This window comes from Mustela erminea, chromosome 7, assembly GCF_009829155.1.
Source record: "Mustela erminea isolate mMusErm1 chromosome 7, mMusErm1.Pri, whole genome shotgun sequence".
Taxonomy (NCBI): domain Eukaryota; kingdom Metazoa; phylum Chordata; class Mammalia; order Carnivora; family Mustelidae; genus Mustela; species Mustela erminea.
The window spans coordinates 34,396,769-34,413,008 of NC_045620.1; the positions used below are offsets into that span (position 1 = coordinate 34,396,769).

At 40.3% G+C, this 16,240-nt stretch overlaps 1 protein-coding gene across 7 annotated transcripts in view; it reads left to right on the forward strand.

Annotated features, from left to right (window-relative positions):
• Positions 1 to 16,240, forward strand: part of PLCB4 (phospholipase C beta 4) — a 409,575-nt gene that overhangs the window by 14,433 nt on the left and 378,902 nt on the right. The gene's annotated exons all lie outside the window — the stretch shown is intronic.

Below are 16,240 nucleotides of genomic sequence, written 5' to 3' on the forward strand. Positions count from 1 at the left end.
GCCCTTTGAAAATATGGAGACAGAATAGTTCTTTTTATTTGGCCTTTTTGGACCTGTGAGGCCCTCCGAGAACCTTAAGACTGGCCTCATTCTGTCGATTTTTCATTCCCTTTGAAAGAGTTTCCAAGTAAGTTACAAGTTCCTCTCCCATCTGCCGTAAGTAACATACAGAGATTTCTTGCACAGCTACCAGAGGGAAAGGAGGGAATTTGAAAGTGTAGATGACTTGGGTATTAATACCTCCTGTGAAAGCAACTGAGCTTGAAGCAAGCTCTTGCATACCCTTCTGTTACATGGTAATTTTCATTTTCTCAGCTCAAATTGATAAATATGGCAGACCACCAGGTTTTTCATCAAGATTGATCACCAGGAGGAATCCACTCCTTGATGAAAAGCAACAAATGAGTTTTAAAAACCTTCTGGAAAGGTTGCACTTTTTTTTTTTTTTTTAAGATTTTATTTATTTATTTGACAGAGAGATCACAAGTAGGCAGAGAGGCACGCGGGGTGGAGGGGGGAGCAGGCTCCCTGCTGAGCAGAGAGCCCGATGTGGGGCTTGATCCCAGGACCCTGGGATCATGACCTGAGCCGAAAGCAGAGAGGCCTTAACCCACTGAGCCACCCAGGTGCCCCGGTTGCACTTTTTACCAAACTGGCCTCTCCTGGCTTTGTTGGGAGAGGTGAAGGCATAAGTCACCGGAATGATACACCTCACTGCTGAATAGGGACCGCGTTTGGTTGCAGAAGGGGCATGATGCAAGGAGCAGGGTACAGGGAATCAGTGCTTCCTGCTCTCATGTAAGGCGTAAGACCATCACAAAGCAGCGTGCACACGCATGCACACACACACACACACACACACACACACACACACACACACCACATACACACACAGAGACTCCAGGCTCTCAGACAATGCCCTAGACCAGGATATGTCAGAAGCGCCCTTGTAAAGAAATGGAGTCACTTCTTTGATAGTTTGGAGTCCTTACTGGGTGGCTCTGGGGTACTCAGAATGTTGGGATTTCCCAGGAAATCCCAGGCCCCAAAGCCATCGTCCTTTAGGCTAAGGCAGTGTGCCCCGGGCCTGACAAATGAATATAACCCTATCTAATTCTCTCAGTGATTCTGCAGGCTATGTAATTACCATCTCTGAGAACCCAGTGATTAAAGGGGTCCCTCAAGGTCACATGGTGGGTCGGTGGTCCAGACAGGCCTCTATCTGAAGGCGGCCTGCACCCATCTGTGGTAGGCCAGCTGTGGGGGACGCAATTTTACCCCCGCTTCCCGTCTGATGGAACCGTGATTCTGGCTCAGGGCAGCGACGGGCCCACTTTAAAAATACTGCGCTCCTTGGCCCCTCTGCGGCCAAGACTGTGTTACCCCGTTCTGGCCAGCAGGACATGGATGCACATCCTTGGGTGGCTCTTCCTTCCTGATTCTTCCTTTCCTTCCTGGAGCCTGGGCGTGATGCTTCGACTTGCAGATGCCATCTTGTGGTTGTGACGGTGAGAGCACACACTGAGGGTGGCGGAACGGGAAGCAGGGGGCAGCCAGTTTCTTGATGACTTACTGGAGTGGCTTTAGCAGCTCTGATCAACTTACCTGCGAGTTTCTTGTTCACGGAGAAGGAGAGGTGACTGATTTCGTCGCTCTGATGGGTGTCGTAAACTGAATTGTGTCTCTCCAGAATTCATACCTGGAAGCCCAAACCCCCGCTAACTCAGCATGTGACTATATTTGGAGATAAGGCCTTTAAAGAGCTAAGTTTAAAATGAGCCTATTCGGGCGCCTGGGTGGCTCAGTCCTTAAGCGTCTGCCTTCCGCTCAGGTCATGATGCCAACATCCCAGGACGGAGCCCTGCATCGGGCTCCCTGCTCAGCAGGAAGCCTGCTTCTCCCTCTCCTTACCACCGCCCCTGACCTGCCCCCAGCCTGTGTTCCCTCTTGCTGTCTCTCACTCTCTCTCAAAAAATAAAAACAATCTTAAAAAATAAATAAAAATTAAATGAGGCTCTTCTGTTGGGACTCAATCCAATCTGACTAGTGTCCATATAGAAGAGGCAAGCCTATCCAGACGCGGGCAAGAAAGCAGGGTTATATGCGCACAGAGGAAAGGCCATGTGAGGACACACTGAGAGGGGGACATCTTCACGCCAAGGAGACTTTCCAGAAAACATCCCCGTCGGCACCTTGATGCTGGACTCGCAGCCTGCAGAATGAGAAGGAACATACCTTCTTAGAGCCACCCAGTCTGTGGTAGTCTGTATGGCCTCCTGGCTGCCTAGGATGGGGGGTTCCCTTTACGTGTGGCTGTTTGCAGTCCGACTGACAAACCAAATAATTTCAATGATTTATTTGTTCTACTGGTTTTTTTGTGTGAATTCTGTCCCCATGGGCCTTGTGACACTGTGCTTTGTTTACTTTAACTTCCACTGTCCTACCCCTGTACACACACAAACACACTCATACATACACACACACTCTCTCTCTCTGAGCTTCCTTAGGCTGAGGTTGCCAATTCCTGTTTCCTCCTTCATAGCACAATATTTGCACATAGCAGGCACTTTATACTTGTTTGTAGAATAAATTATCGACTACAAAGTACAGTCTACCCTTACGCAACATGGGGGTTAGAGGTGCCAATTGCCTGAGCAGTCAAAAATTTGCATATAATTTTGGCTCCCAGGAAACTTTACTAATAGCGTATTGTTGACTAGAAGCCCTACTGATACCGCTGATAGCTGATGAAGACCTATTTTTATATATTAGTATTATATACTGTATTCCTTTTTTTTTTTTTAAATGTTTTATTTATTTATTTGACAGAGATCACAAGTAGGCAAAGAGGCAGGCAGAGAGAGAGGGGGAAGCAGGCTCCCCACTGAGCAGAAAGCTGGATGCAGGGCTCCATCCCAGGACCCCAGGCGCCCCTATATACTGTATTCTTACACTTAAGGTAAGCTAGAAGAAATATGTTATTAAGGAAATCATCAAGAGAAAATACATTTACAGTCTTGTACTGTATCGGTTGAAAAAAAAATCCACACATAAATGGACCTATGCAGTTCAAACCCTTATTGTTCAAGGGTCAACTAATGGTACTTGACAATATTTAGGAAAACAGAATGGTTGATTAGAATAATGATAGAAAACATGAGTGCTTTTTTATCACTGCAAATAATAATTTTGGTATTTGAGCATATATTCTTTATTCCAAAAGGTGCTTTTGTCTTAAATTGGTTAAGTGTGCTTAACCAATTTGTTTTCTCTGAATTTTCACGTCAATTTGTTGACAGGGATTTAGATACACGATTATAGTGCCTGCCTCTAGTCAGTTCCTTGATTTTTTTCTGTTATGAGTTTAACATTCTTCTTTAAGGAGTCTTAGAGTTGAAACATTTCATGTTAAATGAGCTTAAATCATTTCCCATAATTAGGAACTTGAATCACTGCCTAATTTACAATTTGATAAGTAATGTGTACTTATTGAATTTCACTGCTATCAATCTAGGTCCTGGGGTAAGTAGTTTTTAAAAAAACAAAATAAAAATGGTTTTGGTCTTGCTTTCTTTGCTTTTTAACTTCTAACTGACCTTTTAAGTAGTTGAGGAAATACTTTAAATTTTTTATTTTTTTATTTTTTTTTAAGTAGTTGGTGCTTTTTGTTTCTAATATTCTTTTGTGTGAAGAATAAATGGTGTGGCCTTTCATGAGGTACAGTAGAGTGTTTTCCTTGATTGGGTACTTTTTAGACAGTGTAGTGCTCTGTTAAATCACACAGAAATTTGACAGTGTAGTGCTCTGTTAAATCACACAGAAATTTGACAGCTGAGATATGATGTATTTTCCTGGGGATATTCTGCCCAGAACATGACATAAGTACAGTATTGAATGGGGTCAATGTAATAACATGTCTTGACTCCTTTTGGTATGTGCATGAAATTTCAGTGACTGTGAACTCATCTGAATGTATTTGAGCACACTAATTTTGAGCCCTTTGGCTTTTTCAAGCAATCATAACTCATTCACATTTTTTTTTTTTTTAATTTATTTGACAAAGAGAAGGATAGCCAGAGAGAGAACACAAGCAGGAGGAATGGGAAAGGGAGAAACAGGCTTCCCACTGAGCAGGGAGCCCAATGTCGGGCCTGATCCCATGACTCTGGGATAATGAGTGAGCCACCCGGGTGCCCCTCAATCACACTATTTAAATTAGATTTGTGCAGTGGCTAACACACAGTAGGCCCTTAAATGTGTCCTAAAATGAATTTGTAAGATGGGGACACTGACCATATGCTGTTATAATACTTCTCTTCCTTATTTCATGGTTTTGTATGTCCTATTTTGGATTTGTATGCACTCTGCTGTTTCTAAAATTGGTAGCTAAGCAATGCATTTTTTAACATTAATTATCAAGTTTCGTCTTACTCTTAAATTTCTTGTAGTTATATGAGGCAGCACAGTGAGCAGCTATCTACCTTGCAGACACCCACTTTTCTGAGTTGAAAATATATTGACCTTGATTATAACCTTGACATTGAGGAGCACTGACTAGACTCTGAAAACATAAAGCCCTGTATGATCGTAAATGCCTGTTCCTATAATGTCCTCAATTACACAATAAGAAGAAGCCAGAAAAATGGCCAGGATACTTGAACATTTTATATAGGGATTGGCTTTGTACAGTACAGACTTACCCACAAGAAAGAGTTCATTTTCTAAAGAATCTTTCACCAAACTGAAGGTTAGAGTTACAGTCTTGAGGCTGTGACTCTTTGGTTGTTATAATCACAATGTCCCTAGGAATGTGTGTTTCTTCCTATGAACAAAATGATATGTTTACACTTTTTTTTTTTTTGGAGGAATGTTACAAAATGTGTCTATTACATGACTCATTTTATAGTATAAGAAGTGATTTGAATTAAATTATCATTGAAATTTTTACCCTGTCTGCTTTACTCACTTAGACCATATGACTTTATGAAGAGTCAGGCAAAACCAACAGAAGAAAAACTGATTATCTGAAACTCATTTCAATCTAGATCGAAAATGATAGATTTTATTTTTTTAAAGATTTTATTTATTTATTTGACAGAGAGAGAGAGATCACAAGTAGTGAGAGGCAGGCAGAGAGGGGGAAGCGGGCTCCCTGCTGAACAGAGAGCCTGACACGGGGCTCTATCTCAGGACCCGGAGATCATGACCTGAGCTGAAGGCAGAGGCTTAACGCACTGAGCTACCCAGGTGCCCCAAAAAGGATAGATTTTAGAGCTGAGGATTCCACACAGAAAAATACCTTTCTAAATTATTCTCTTTACAAAGGGTAGCATCAATGTATGGGAGGAAAGCCAACATTTCTCAGGTGCCCAGTAAAGTTCAGCCATTCCACCAGGTACTTTCATTTGGGCATAACTCATTGGGGAGACAGTTTAACAACCTGATTTGTGTGTGTGTGTGTGTGTGTGTGGTGGGGCTCTAGTTATGTCACTGACTATCCCTCAGGCAAGTTACTGACCATCTTCTTCATTTTCATTTTTTTACATCTGTCCTGTGAGTTACATGATAATCTCCCGGTCCTATAGAGAAAGAAACTGAGGCCGATTTAAGTAAATTTGTTTAGGGCCACAGAACTAGTGAGGCGCTCTGCTTGAATCGGAACCAAATCCTGCTCATGACCCAGCTCTCTGTCTCCCATTCCATATGGTCCCCTTTCCAAGGCTGTGGTTTTTTTGTTTTTTTGTTTTTAAAGATTTTATCTTTAAAAGATAGAGAAATCACAAATAGGCAGACAGAGGTCACAAGTAGGCAGAGAGGCGGGCAGAGAGAGAGAAGGAAGCAGGCTTCCTGCTGAGCAGAGAGCTCGATGCGGGACTCGATCACGGACTCGATCCCAGGACCCTGGGATCATGACCTGAGGCGAAGGCAGAGGCTTTAACCCACTGAGCCACCCAGGCGCCCCAAGGCTGTGTTTTTGTGTAGCTATCGAGTTGATGGTTTCAACCAAGTAGGCTGGTGGTTTTCATGTTGAAGGAGATCAGATTAGAGGAACTGGCTATAAGAAGAAGGATCGGAAAAGGAAATTAGGAAAAGGGACTTGTAGCTGGCCATTCCCCTACCTAAGTGTCCTTGAGCAAGTCACCTGTCTCAGTTTCCTTATGTCATAAATGAAGGACTTAGGCTTCTAGAGCTTTCAGACTTTCCCTTCTTCTGACGTAGGTGTGTGTTTCTCTTTAAAGTGTTTCTCTTTGTTGGGCAAGTATGGTTGATTCTTGCTTTATTACTATTATCATCATTATTATTACTATTTTTATTTTCATTCTGACAGTCTGCCATTTGACTAGAGTCTTAGTCCATTCCATTTAAAGGAACTGTCTCTATGGTTATATTCTGGAGGTAAAGTTTGTAGAGGTTTATTACATGTGCATTTTGAGTTTCTGTATCTTCTCAGTTTTCTAACTTAACCTTATGAAAAAAAATCTTGTATAGGTTGGATACTTATTAATGTAACTGGTTTGTTGAGTGGGTCACACTTATAGTGAGACACAAACAGGAAGCAGTTTTATTCTCTCCCTGCCTCCATGTTGGTTGATATTTTTGGCAGATTCCATAGCTGTTGAGTCATTGTAAAGTATTGAAACAAACTAATTTTCAAATATTAGAGAAAAACGTGTCGCAATATGAATCAAAACTTCCATTTTCTTGTCCAGTCTAGAACTTCTCCCCTTTTCCATCCTTAGGTCCGACCAGTGGCTTAGTGATCATCAGTGAGGAAGAAAGGTCATTTCTGGTTTAATTCTCCTCTTTGTTTTTCCTTCCACCCAGCAGGGGATGGGGGTGTATCTGGCTCCTCCAGAGTTGGCAGGGGGCAGAAAGGGCGTGAAGACAGTTTTACTTGGCTGGTGCTGTTTGTTTTCACGGCCAGCTCATCCTCATACACAGCATGATGTGGTTTTTTTGGGAGATTTCATGCAGGTGCTTTGATGCCATGCCATTACTGGATGAGGGCAGTGTGACTCCTGTATAATCACTCATGATCTTGGGCTCCTGTCTTCCAGTGGTCTATTACTGGAGTGTCCCTGAGCCCTTGTACAGGCAGCCTATTTGGGTGGAGGTCTTTTGGGATCTCTCAAACCTCACTACTCTCTGTGGTGTCCATTTGGTCTATAGAATTAACTCACACGTCGACAGTGTCCAACTCTGAAATGTAGCCCATTTCCTCTCTTGTCTTGCTCTGCCATTGAGCTGCAATGTCAGCTGGGCTCCTGTGCCCCAACCTCACACACACCCCACAAGGCAGGCTGTGTACTTCTGCACAGAGGCAAACATCCAGCCAGGGCATAGGATATCAGCTTCCCTCCCTACCAGTAGCCCCAGGGTGCGAGGGGTTGTTGTAGGCAGTTGGTGTGAACTGATACAGAGGGAAGGAAAGGGGAGCACTCTTCAGTTCCTGAGAATTCTCTTTGAAGACGTGTCTTCTGCAAGTTCCTCTCACGTGTAGACTTGGGGGGTGGCTGTTGACCTCAGGACAGGTTTGGCCCCCCTGTCAGCACATCCTGTGATCATATGCAGGGAACTCATCACCTATTGTCTTTAACACTGAGACTCTAGCTGAAAATTTGAAACAGTTAAGAGACTTCCTCTTCTACTTCTGTTTAAAAGAATTTAGAAATTATTGGCTCTTTAGCAAAATGCACAGATAAGTGTTATACTTTCAGCTACATTTATAACTTGTGAACTACCATACTTTATAATCTTCTCCCTTCACAGTAATGAGAAATACTAAGTATAAAATAAATGCTTAATGAATTTACTCATGCTGATTACAGGATATTGGTCTCTGGGGAAAGTAAGGATCAATATGATAAGAGGAATGAGGTTTCTAATCTGTAACACTCTTTGCTAATTTGGGTAAACAATCAGTCACTTAGGTGGAAAAAATATAATTCAAAACTATGGTTACCTTCTGCTTTTGTTGATGGTTTCCTTCGCTGAATAAAAGCTTTTTACTTTGATGTAGTTCCAAGGGTTTATTTTTGCTTTTGTTCTTCTGTCCTGAGGGGACATATCCATAAATATGTTGCTAAGGGCAATGTTTAACAGATTACTGTCTATGTTTGCTTTCTGGAGTTTTATGGTTTCAGGCCTCATATTTAAATCTTTTAATCCATTTTGACTTTGTTTTTTTGTATGGTTTAAGAACATGGTCCAGTTTCATTCTTTGCTTGTAGCTGGCCAGTTTTCCCAACACCATTTATTGAAAAGACTGTCTTTCCCCATTGGTTATTCTCACCTCCTTTATCGTAGATTAATTAATCACATACATGTTGGGTTTATTTCCGGGCTATTTTGTTCCATTGATCAATGTGTCTGTTTTTGTGTCAGTACCATACTGGGTTGATTACTAAGGCTTTGTACTACATCATGAAACCTGGGAGCTCTAACTTTGTTCTTTCTGAAAATTGTTTTGGCTGTTAAAGGTCTTTTGTGGCTCCAAACAAATTTTAGGGTTATTCTTTTCCAGTTTTGTGAAAAATGTTATCGGTCTTTTGATAGGAGTTGCATTGACTCTGTAGATTGCTTTAAGTAGTGTGGATATTTTGATATCAATTCTTCCAGTCTGTGAGCATGGTATACCTTTCCATTTGCTTTTGTCATCTTCAATTTCTTTCATCTATGTTTTAGAGTTAGTTGGGCAGGTTGACCAAGGCAGATGAAACCTGAAACTTAGTTGACAGTCACCTCTTGTGGAAATCTCTAAACAGTTTAGATCGTATATATATTTATATGTTTTATATATATGATATGAATGTATTATACATATGCATGTGTAATATGTGTATATTGAATGTATATGTTTATACACACACATAGGTGTATGTATTATTTATAGTCCTGATACAGCTGTCAGAGAAAGCAGTGACATATGATGGAGTTACCTCAAGTATATTTTAGGAGTTGGTAAAGAATGAATAGCATAGATAAAGGAGAAGGGTTTGGAACAAGAAACAGGTGTTTTCCTAATTTTGGGAGCAGATACAGATGAATATAAAATGCATTTGCCAGTTTATTGATTAGCTTATCTTAAAGTAAAAAATGATCTTCAAACATTTAATATGCTTTTGTACTAGACCCTATAGGTGATGATATGATAAGTAGTCATCATAAAGATAGAGACTTAATTTTGACTGGAACTAATTACTCATATGTTTTCAAAATATATTAGCATCTATCATTTATTATATGGTAGTGGTTTATCTGAATATCAAGGTCTAAGAAGGTAGTGTCTAATGCTTAAAAAATAACCTTAGAGCTTATAAAAATAACACACGATCATGCTAAAAATATTGGAGAATAACTGAAAAGCACAAAGAAGGCAGCAAAGTGCTCTTAATCTTATCATAAACAGATAACCACTATAAGCCAGAATGAGAAACACCAGATTGCTTTTTGTTTATTGATACATTTTTTTCCCCACAAGTTATAAAAAATCAGTCCTTTCATGGTAGAGCTTCGTTTGATCTATATTTAATCAGCTCACTTACTTTTTCTGTTAAAGACTAATAAGAATTCCCTTTCATGGCAAGACTTTATATGTGGGAAGCTATACCAAGACTGTGTCCAATATAATCAGAAATCTGCTAAATATAACTTTCAAACTTTATTTGTAGAGTAGATTTTGTAATTTTCTGAGCCTTAGTCAGTTGTTAAGAATTACTTTAAGATGCAGAAAAAGAAATAAGGAAAGTGAGCTGGTGCATAAGAAAAGAGGTATTTTAAACACTTAATGTCTGTTTTTAGTTCTAACATTGGAAATACTTACGGCAGTTAATCTAAGGTGGACCTCAATATTTCGTTTTGTAAATGGGGCAGTGTCTGATTGTGGGGTCAAATGCAAGAGGGAATATGGCCTTTGGCCTGTTTTGGGGGGAGTATACTTTGAATAAGATAAGCATTCATGAAGAAATGCTAATTTGATAGACAGTTTGGAGTTTTAGCCAGATATTTAATAGAAGTTGTATACAGAGTTCTACTTTAATTACTATCAGATACTGTCTTTTTTTTTTTTTTTAAGATTTTTATTTATTTATTTGACAGAGAGAGAGATCATAAGTAGGCCAAGAGGCAGGCAGAGAGAGAGGAGGAAGCAGGCTCCCTGCTGAGCAGAGAGCCTGATGCAGGGCTGGATCCCCGGACCCTGAGATCATGACCTGAGGCAAAGGCAGGCAGAGGCTTAACCCACTGAGCCACCCAGGTGCCCCCAGACACCCACTGTCTTTGTAAAAGTACTTCATTATCCTGTTTCTTTCGTAATGAAGCTTGTCTTTAAAATCATTAGCCTTTGATGAAGAGTGAATACTTTAAAAAATAACTACAGAAGAAAAGCTGTGAGTGCTGCGGAGTTATTTAATTGAGAATACTGTTTTGTTTGTTTGTTTGTTTTCCCCCTGTATGGGGAAAGAATTAAAAGGTGAGTAGCTTAAAAAAAGGAGTATGTTTATCTTCTTAAAGACAGTTCAGCCAGTATTTGGAAAAAGATTCAGTGTTAAGTTGTGTTTTTTTTTCCCCAAAGATGTCTATTTGGAAAAAATTTAAAATATAGGTAATCTATAGTTATATAAGGGGAAGGAAAAAAAATGGAAAGGTGGTTTAATTGCATAATAATTACCTCAATTCAAGTTTTTTTTTTTTTTTAATGGGTATTGGCTAGCTGTCCTGATAGAAATCATGACTTGCAAAATGCTCCATATTGTTTGAAAATCAGTGGAAATGTTAGACTTAAATAGCAGAACAAAGAAGTTCATGTTTAGGTTAATACACTGAGGCTCACTTTTCCATCTAGCATGTACATCATAGACTGTGCACATATTGTGTAAAAATAATTGCCAAATGTTTCGGGGGTGGTGAGTCTATTTCTTCTCCATCAGAATTTATGAAGTTGTTAAATTGGAGTCATAACAGTTTATTTCATTAAGATGTTTACTGGATAAATATTTTCACTAAATTTTCATCAACTTCAAGGAGGAATTATTTATTCAATGAAAAGTGTTAGGTGACTGTCACAAAAGGCACTATTTTTTTAAAAAAAAATTCTTTCTGCCGTAGATTTTTTTCCCCTTTTGTTTCAAGATAGTCTCTTATTTTAACTGCTTCAATGGATCTGATATGTTGTATGCATGGAAACAGTATGTTTTATTTGTAAGCCCACCTGCCACCCAGTCTCTAAGCTCTTGGGGTCACGGATCCGTAAACGGTATATGGAAAGTATGACGGACATGTGTAACCTACGTGGGTTGGGGGTGAGTAGCTGTTGATTTCTGAAACAGAAGCTGTAGACTCATGGGTTTATTTTGGATCATTTCTAGGTCATATAAGTACATAGTGGCTTGATTTTAATATGGGTATGTAGACATTCTCTTACTCCTTATAGCTTCTCTACAGCTAGAGAAGGTCACTGTCTGTGTCATGCCAAACCACGTCAGATTTCTGACATGGACAAAAGTCATTGTGCTTAAGGTTACAGTGAACCCTCACCCAGCAATTGTTTTTGAGGCCATAAATGAAAGGTTCTTGTGACTGTTACCTTGACTAATGTGTACAAGTTATAAACAATATTTTAGTAAAGGCCAAAAGGAAGCAGCAGCACCTTCCAGCAGAAAAGTGAGGGCTGACCTTTTTGGGTTTGAATACCAGCTGTGACTTTTACTAGATACATGACCTTATGTGAGCTCCTTAGGTCCCTTTGAACTTGTCCCCATCCCAAAGGGAAGTAACCAACTGTGTGTGTGTGTGTGTAAAGATTATGAAATACTGTATGCAAAGTGCCTAATACATCGCCTGGCTTATAATAGCTACTTCTTAAGTATAGATAGTTGACAGTTTCTCTAGAAATTTGAAATTTCTCCAGACATTTGACAAATGTGTCATGTTGGGTCAGTCTGAACAGTACATACAATTCATTGTATGGATTTGTAGAAATTATGCTTACAGATTTTTTAAAATAAGGATTGCATACTTTTCATAAACTTGGAAAAGTAATCTCTATGTTGTTTTGCCCATTCATTCATTCATTTATTCATCCATTCAGCAATTGTCAGTACTTATTACATGCCAGCTTCCCTCAGCTCTGGGAATTTATGTTTTGTCAAGAAAGAGCAATATCTAAGAGAGAAATATCTAGAATTTTAAGTTCCACTGAAGGTGCCTTGCGAAGGCCGTGTGGAAGCACAAAGCAGGGGCATCTGCGCCAGGACATGGGACATCCCTTAAGCCTGCAAGGTGTATCCTCCTATTCTTGTTTTCTGTTTTTAGACTTGTTTTGTTTCTGGCATTGAATTGAGCCATACTTATAATTATTTCCTTTTCTTTGTCGAGACATACAGATTTTGAAGTTACTCTTCAGGTGGAAGATTTTCTATGTCTTGATCACTGGACTAGATTGCTCTCTCCTTTGGCATCCTTGTCTTTCGTATCCCTAACATCGGAGTGTGATGGTCCATAGGAGGACACCCTGTGACCTGGCAGAATGCCATGGCCTGTTGTTTGCTGATGGCTTTCCTCATGACTGCTCACCCTCAAGCTTGTTGACCTTTTAGTGGGAGGCATGCTGTCAGTGAGGGGAGACTTGTGGATGAGACAGAGATAACTATGTGACCGTGTTATCGGATAGTTACCGGGAGTATCAGTCAGTCAAAGTAGGAACAGCTTTAAGAACACAGCTGGGTCGGGGAGGTAAATCGGATCTGGTGTTAGAATATGTTCCGTTGTGAATTCTAGAAAACAGGAACTTGAACTAGCAGAGGTTTGTCCTTCGTAACATGAAATGCAAGTTTAGGAACCTAAGCATTTTTTTTTTTTTTTTTTTTTTTGGGCAGGGGGTGTGTTACATATAGCATCTCAGCAATGCCACTGGAGAACCAGGTTCTTTCTGTCTTTCTTTCTACACCTTTTGTTTTTGAGGTTGTGAGATGTCTCTGCACCTCCCAGTAGCTATTCCCAGAAAAGAGCGAAGGGACTACGTTCTTATAATGAGAACAGACCTTCTCAGAGCCCCCTCTCTTGCATCTCATCAGTCAGAACTGCATCCCGAGGCTCACCCCTAGTTGCAAGGGTGTTTGGGGGAACAAACCCTTTCAACCTGGCATATGGCCACCTACAAGCAAATCAAGGTTACGCACGTTAGACAAACAGCCATGACGGCTCTATCAGAGGATTTTATTTTTGTCATTTCTAATGACCTTAGGCTCAGATTTCATGATTTGGTAGCATTCACCACCTCATGAATGCATTTATTTGGCAAATATTTATTAAATGCATACTTGAATGCCATCCCTAATTTAATAACATATGAAAAATATCTGAGTATGGGTGTAAGCTAATGGCAGTTTCTCTTAGCTTATGTAGTAAACTGCTGGAACTGTGTTTTTCAGATTGAAAACAAGTGAATTTTGTTTAGCTGACCTCCATCACGCAACTTGTTCATAATTATTACCCATGTACTCCCTTCTCTCACCCTTGATCCTTTTGCTGACACATTTGGAAGGCTGCCTCATAAGGCCAAGTTGTTCTGGTTTTCCCATAATACTCCCTTTTCCAGCTTTTATGTGCTTATCCATTAAGTCAGACAAATTTCCTTTTCAGAATTTGGCATTGTTTCATTATTGGAAAGGAAACAGATTGTTTTAGGCCAGGAAAACTTGAAAAAGAAAATAGAAAACCATCAGCTACTTTAAAAAAAAAAAAAAAAGAAAGAAAGAAAAAAGAAAATCAAATCTCCTGTGAGGATTTACTGTTGGTTTTGTGCTGTTCTGTTCGGAGGGAACCAAGGTTGGTTCTCGCCCCTGGTTTATCGTTGAAGAAGGCTTGGCAAAGCTTTACACACGCTCTTTCCCCAAACCATGACATAAATCCCACTTTCTAATTTATGTCCAGTGTCAGATTTCCAATAGTGGTGTCTGACAGGGTCAGTAAGTCAAATTCTGAGGCTGTGAAGATGGTTTTACTTGGTATGTGACTTTCCCAGCTTATTGTGAAAGCTGGGCATTAGCCTCGTATGACCCCTCCTCCCAGTGTCTTTCACATTCTAGGCGAATTAGTGTTATCATCTTGAAAGTGCCCATCTTTTGCGGTCCCCCAGTGACAGATCACTCTGCTCCATACGTTAAGTGGGTTGCAGATTTGATAGTTTATACCTGCGATCCAAAGTTTGTACCAACATTTATTTATTTATTTATTTATTAAGATTTTATTTATTTATTTGACAGACAGAGATCACAAGTAGGCAGAGAGGTAGGCAGAGAAAGAGAGGGAGAAGGAGGCTCCCCACTGAGCAGAGAGCCTGATGCAGGGCTTGATCCCAGGCCCCTGAGATCATTTCCTGAGTGGAAGGCAGAGGCTTAACCCACTGAGCCATTCAGGTGCCCCACCAATATTTATTTTTTAAAGAGAGAGAGAGAGAGAGTGTGAATGCAGGGGTGAGGAGCAGAGAGAGTGGGAGAGAAAGAAACTTAAGCGGACTCTACGCTGAGCGCCCCCATGTAAGGTTCAAACTCACAGACCATGACCTGAGCTGAAACCGAGTGTGGGATGCTTAACTGTCTGAGCCACCCAGGTCCCCATCACTCTCTTTTTAAATGATCCCCTCTTGGATCTTTTATTTAGAAAGATTATAGTTCAGGGAATAGATCACATTGATATTAATTATAAGTCATCCATTTTCCTACTTGTAGTAATAATCAAAGGTATATTTAACAACGAACAATTTCTGACAAACATGAGAAAAGCAGTGTTTTCTGTGTTTCTATCACTTAATTTAAAGCAGATATATTTGGAATAACTTTAAAAAATGAAGTAGGTAGGTATTATTGTTATTCGGCATTTGAAGTATTGAAAATAGCTTCAAGGCCATTATCACTTCATCCATAAAACCATAACTGCAGGCTGTTCATTTTTTCTAGTGTGATGTTTAATTTTAAACTTTTTTGCTTATTTCCCTAGTTTTTTCCCCTATGTGTTGAAGGGTGTTTGGAAAACAGGAAGGCTAGGACATGTATGATCTGTGCCTTTCTCTCTCTCTGTCATATTTCCACACATAACTTTCATTGGATGACCATCTTTTAAATTTCTGTTATGGAAAATTTTAAATAGAACCAAAAAGTAGAGCAGATGCTACAATGAACTTTCATGCATCCTTCATTAAACTACGACAAACTCAGTGACCACTTGTTTTATCTGTTACCTCTCCTCATCCACAACCCTGACTGGATTGTCTCAAAGCATATCCCAGATACCTGGTTATTTCTGGATGCCCCGTAGAAACTGAAGATCTGTGAGGCGCTCCATAACTCGTGGTGACTGGGCCATAGATTGTGATTTGGCTGAGCGTGTGCGTGTTGAACCGTGTTTCCGAATCGGTCATACATTTGTCTTGGCAAATTTTGGTCGTTGTCATTAGCTGAATTTACCTGCACCTATAATTTCAGAAAATAGAACGCACTGCCGTTACCCTAAATGTATGCTGTTGGCAGTATGCTGGCTCTGAATGAAGAGAAGCAGGAGAGACAGGGCCCCCGATGCCGGCTGACTCTGGGGAGTCCGTGCAGGGCGTTGTCTTAAAGGACAGAAGTTCTGGAGCTAAGTGTGACCAAGCAGGTTGTACTCGGGAAGGTGACATGTAAGTGTGGCTGGGGTGTTGGGTTCTCACGCCTTTCAGTAAGGTGTTGGGAGAATGTCTTCCTTTAAGTTTACTTTAGGGTTAGAGAGGGTTTTTATTGTCAGAAAAGAAGGTGGCAGCTGGAGAAAGCACAAGGTAATATAGGGCACCCCCCCCCCCACCGTGGGGTGTGTGTGTGTGTGTGTGTGTGTGTGTGTGTGAGTGGGAGAGAGAGAGAGAGAGAGAGAGAGACAACGATTCCATTTATTCAGAGTGGCATCTCCATGAATTAATGCTCTGGTAGTCATTTCAAATTCTTGGAGCTCTTTCGGGTTAGAAATTGTGGTCATTGTTTTTCATTCTACACATCATTATCTCCGCTGGAAGTTAAATTACTTTTCACATGGAATCTAACATATCAGGGTCAGAGGCACAAATACAGTCTTGGGGACAGTGTTCCGGTGGCAGTTTCAATTAGATTTGGTAGAAACACTTTATAGGCGTCGATGATTAACTTATATTAAACTATAAACGGTTTACTTCCTTATTTGGGCTTGAGTATGTAAAGTTAAAATATCAGAGTAACTT